Source organism: Triticum dicoccoides, chromosome 2B (assembly GCF_002162155.2).
Source record: "Triticum dicoccoides isolate Atlit2015 ecotype Zavitan chromosome 2B, WEW_v2.0, whole genome shotgun sequence".
Taxonomy (NCBI): domain Eukaryota; kingdom Viridiplantae; phylum Streptophyta; class Magnoliopsida; order Poales; family Poaceae; genus Triticum; species Triticum dicoccoides.
Genome location: NC_041383.1, coordinates 131,400,207 through 131,406,001, shown reverse-complemented (window position 1 = coordinate 131,406,001; position 5,795 = coordinate 131,400,207).

Sequence of the window (5,795 nt, the reverse complement as noted above, 5' to 3'; positions counted from 1 at the left end):
TTCCCGGTGGGGGTGGATGAACAGGACCCCGTGGTGTTGCCTCTGGATGAGCAGGACCCCGATCGAGCCGGTTGGGGGTGGATGAACAGGACCCCATGAAGGGCTAGATGAATAGGACGACCCCGTGGAGGGCTGGTTGAACAGTAGCCGGTGGAGGGATGGATGAACAGTAGCCCGTGGAGAGGTGGTTGAACATGACCCCGTGGAGAGGGCTGGTTGAACAGTAGCCGGTGGAGGCTGGATGAACAGGAGACCGTGGATGAACAGTCGCAGGTGGAGGCTGGAGGAGGTCGACGGTGGATGAACAGTAGCCCGTGGAGGCTAGAGGAGGTCGACGGTGGAGACGAACAATATCCCGTGGAGTACCTCTTTGCGGTACGCCACACCCCTCCCGATGAACAGGACCCCCATTGTGGGAGTCCTGGATAAGGGGGTATCCGGACAGCCGGACTATATACTTTGGCCGAACTGTTGGACTATGAAGATACAAGATTGAAGACTTTGTCCCGTGTCCGGATGGGACTCTCCTTTGCATGGAAGGCAAGCTTGGCGATTCAGATGATAGATCTCCTTCTCTGTAACCGACTCTGTGTAACCCTAGCCCCCTCTGGTGTCTATATAAACTGGAGGGTTTAGTCCGTAGGACAACAACAATCATAATCATAGGCTAGCTTGTAGGGTTTAACCTCTACGATCTTGTGGTAGATCAACTCTTGTAATACTCATATCATCAAGATCAATCAAGCAGGAAGTAGGGTATTACCTCCATCGAGAGGGCCCAAACCTAGGTAAACATTGTGTCCCCTGCCTCCTGTTACCATTAGCCTTAGACGCACAGTTCGGGACCCCCTACCCGAGATTCGCCGGTTTTGACACCGACATTGGTGCTTTCATTGAGATTTCCACTGTGTCGTCGTGATAAGGCTCAATGGCTCGTCTCGTTGTCAAGGACAACATCACCTCTAGAGGAGCCCTGGCCCTAGGCCAAACTCTCCGGCTGGGCGGCTTCGTGACGACCGCCCGATCGGCTATCGCACCGATGATGACTTCTCAGGTCATCAGAAACAACCTCCACGTCGATTTGGAACTCGCTGAACAGATGGACCCAATGGAGCTCTCCTCCCTTAATGAGCTCTTGGATCGCATCACCGCCCTGGGCATCGCTACAGACTATGACCGGATCGGGCTTAAACCCGACCAAAGGGAGATTCACTCTCCACCGGTCACCCATGAGATAGCGGTAGTGGAAGAGCATCATACAAATTCTCCCTCTATTTTGAGGACGAACTATGTCCGGATTTCCGAGCTCTCTGAGCCGGACACCCGATCGCGGGAGGACATGACCCAAACCCCAAATTCAGAATCGGGTGGCGGGCCGAAGAAATTAGGCAACACCCCGGAGCCCGAGCTGTTAAGCTCGGAAGCTTCTTTGCCCCTGGGTCTCAGATTGGGTCAGGATTCGGATTCAAAACCACCCACCCACCCAGACTTATTCAATCTTTCGCATATCAGACAAGAGCCCCAAGAGATAGTACATCATTATTGGGCCAGATTCCTCCTTGTGATAAACAAGGTCAAGGACTGTCGGGAGGAAGATGCAATCTCCCTCTTTTGCAAAAATTGCATGGACAAAGGGATCCTCAACGCTATAAGTAGCCGTGACATAGTACACTTCGCTGACTTAGCAGCCATAGTGCAAAAATATTGCGCAATGGAAAGCACTTGGAAAACCCAAGCAAACTTTTGGGATAATCCGGCTCTCACTAAACCCTTCGTCCGAACTAAAAGGGCACACTCTCGTAAGCTACCGATTCAATTACCAAAAAACCAAAGCCCGATGCAAGGCATGGAACCGTATTGGAGGAATGGCTCAATGGGCCATGCAAAATTCACAGCACACCGGATACCACGCCAACACATAGCCTTAGAGCATGTTGGATACTCCGGCAGGTAGCAAAGAGCGGCGAGAATCTCCTCATAAACCACACAGTAGAGCAACATCCCACCGGAAATAACAATACGGTATTGACAGTCTTCGAGACTTTCGCCTCAAACAATAGGCGCAAGAGAGCTCAACGCAGTCTTGCCGAAGTTTGCCACATGGCAACAATAAATCCATGGAACGGCACGACCATAACCTTCAATGCCAGTGACGAACCTCAATTCCGAACAGTCCGGGCACCAGCTGCCTTGGTCCTTAGTCCAATTGTGGACGGTTTCCGGCTCACTAAAGTGCTCATGGAAGGCGGAAGCGGATTAAACCTCATCTACGAAGAAACCCTCAACAAGATGGTAATTGACAAGAGCCGCATTGAGCAAAGCAGCACGACCTTCAGGGGAATCATCCCTAGTCGGGAGGCATGGTGCGCGGGAAAAATCACACTGGATGTGGTATTCGTCACACCGGAGAATTACAGGTCCGAAGAAATCACATTCCAAGTGGCCCCGTTCAACAACGGATACCACGCCCTCTTAGGGCGGTACGCATTCACGAGCTTTCAAGCTATACCCGATTACGGGTACATGAAGCTCAAAATGCCCGAACCCAATGGAATCATCACTCTAGCTAGTGACCCGGACATAGCACTCCGAGCCGAAAATAAGACTGCCGCACTAGCCCTGGAAGCATTATCCGAAGCCCTCGCGGCCGAAGAACTAACAACACTGTGCGCCATAGTGGACAAAGACGACGTGATACTCGACAAGCGACCCAAGTCCACCTCTTTCAAACCCGCGGATGAGATAGTCAAATTCCAGGTCCACCCAATGGACCCTACAAAGATAGCTTCCATCGGGACACAGCTGAACCCCACAATAGATGCCACACTGCGAGATTTCCTGCGTGAGAATTGGGATATTTTCGCCTGGCATCCTTCAGACATGCCGGGCATCCCACGCAAGCTGGCGAACACAACCTCAATATACTAAAAGGATACAAGCAAGTCAAGCAGACTCTAAGGCGCTTTTTAGAGCCTAAGCGGCAAGCCATGTGAGAAGAGCTAGCCAAGCTACTCGAGGCCGGATTCATTAGGGACATAAAACATTCGGATTGGCTAGCAAACCTGGTAATGGTACCAAAGAAGGACAAATCCTGGCGCCTATGTGTCGATTTCAAGGACCACAATAAGGCTTGCCCCAAGGATCCCTTCCCCCTCCCCCGCATTGATCAAATCATCAACGCCACCGCAGGACACGACTCATTGTGTTTCCTCGACGCATACTCCAGATACCATCAAATCAAGATGGCGGAGTCCGACCAAGCCGCAACGGCCTTCATTACGCCATACAGCCCCTTCTGTTTCAACACCATGCCTTTCGGGCTCAAAAACGCTGGCGCAACCTATCAACGCATGATTCAGACATGCCTGGAAAAACAAATCGGCAAAACAGTAGAGGCTTATGTAGACGACGTGGTCATTAAAACAAGACATGTTGAAACTTTAATAGATGACTTGAGGCTCACGTTCGACAACCTCCGAACATACGACATCAAGCTCAACCCGGAGAAATGTGTCTTCGGTGTACCCTCCGGGAAATTGCTCGGCTTCATCATTTCCAATAGAGGAATTGAAGCAAATCCGGCAAAAATCCGAGCTCTGCCACAGTTGGCTATCCCAACAGACCTCAAGCAGATCCAGAAATTAATTGGATGTGTGGCTGCCTTAAGCCGCTTTATCTCCCGATTAGGAGAAAAGGCACTACCTCTTTATCGCCTTCTTTGACACACCGAACACTTTGAGTGGAAGGATGCGGCCACGACCAGACTGGAAGAAATAAAGGCACTCTTGGCCACCAATCCAGTCCTGACCGTGCCAAATACTGGCGAACCCATGCTATTATACATAGCTGCAACACACCAAGTTGTAAGCGCAGTGCTCGTCATCGAACGAGAAGCATATGGACACAAGTTCCCGCTCCAAAAGCCGGTATATTACGTGTCCACTATCCTCACTCCATGCAAATCTCGGTACCCACACTATCAAAAGATAGCGTACGCGGTCTTCATGGCATCCCAGAAGTTACGACACTACTTTCAAGAGTGTTCAATTATGGTGGCCTCCGAAGTACCACTCGATGATATAATAAACAACCGCGACACAACAGGCCGAATTGCTAAATGGGCTATCGAGCTCCTTCCGTTCGACGTAACATACAAACCACGACATGCCATTAAGTCGCAAGTTCTGGGTGACTTTGTCGCCGAATGGACCAAAGCCGAACTCCCTAAAGAGTACGACGCGTACTCCAATTGGATCATGCACTTCGACGACTCTAAAATGCTGGCCGGATTGGGAGCGGGTGTTGTCCTGACATCCCCCACCGGAGACACGGTCCAATACGTACTCCAAATATTATACACAGACTCCAACAATGCAGCCGAATACGAGGCTCTGTTGCATGGTCTTCGGATGGCAGTCTCCATGGGCATCCAACGCCTCGAAGTGCACGAGGACTCGAACCTCGCAATATCTCAGATAAATGGAGACTTTGATGCCAAGGATCCAAAAATGACGGCTTACCGTAATGCCATCCTCAAAATGTCAGCTCGGTTCGAGGGGCTCGAATTCCACCATGTGGTCAGAGAAAATTATCAAGCGGCGGACGTCCTCGCCCGCATCGGTGCTAAACGCGACCCCATCCCACCTAATATCTTCTTGGAAAGACTGTTCAAGCTGTCCGTGGTATGGGAGGGGGAGTCCGACAATACTAGTCCGGCTCCGAATACAACCCCAGATTCCGAACCATCTGACGTAATTGGAGGCTCTGCCATTGAAATAACACCTTCGGCCCACGAAATCATGGCTGTCATCGCCCCGTGGACCGAGCCCTTCTTAACCTACCTAAATAGGCAAGAGCTCCCTGAGGACCAAAATGAGGCACGTTGTATTGTGCGATGTTCTAAGGCCTACAAAGTCCATGAAGGAGAGCTCAACAAGAAAAGCACTACCGGAGTGCTCCAAAGATGCATCTCCGAAGAGGAAGGGCGGCAGCTCTTAGCTGAAATCCATTCCGGACTCAGCGGGCACTACGCTGCAGCTCGGGCACTTGTAAGCAAGGCCTTCCGTACAGGTTTTTACTGGCCGACAGCCCGGGCAGATGCACAGGACCTTGTCCAACATTGCGTTGGTTGCCAACTCTTCGGCAATCAGAGCCATATGCCCCCTATCGCTCTCCAAACAATCCCCATAACTTGGTCCTTCGCGGTCTGGGGGCTGGACATGGTCGGACCTCTTAAAGGGGGAAGCCACAAGAAAAAATACTTATTGGTCATGGTGGACAAGTTCACCAAATGGATAGAAGCCAAACCAGTTAAAACGGCCGAATCCGGACCAGTGATAGACTTCATATCAGGGGTTGTACACCGCTACGGTGTCCCCCACAGCATCATCACTGACAATGGCTCAAATTTTACAGCCGATGAGGTGAAAACCTGGTGCAGCAACATGGGCATCAAGCTCGATTACGCCTCTGTCTATCACCCCCAAACAAACGATCAAGTCGAACGTGCAAATGGTCTCATCATGAGCGGCATCAAACCCATACTAGTGCGATCCTTGAAGGAATCAGATACACATTGGGTCGAGGAGCTAGACTCCATACTCTGGGGGCTGTGGACCATGCCGAATCGTACAACCGGATACACACCATTTTTATGGTATACGGTGCAGAAGCAGTTCTACCCTGCGACATAATCCATGACTCACCTCGCGTGCGCATGTACAAAGAGAAGGAAGCCGAACTAGATCGACATGACAACTTAGATGCTCTGGAGGAGCATGACGTCGCAAAAGCCC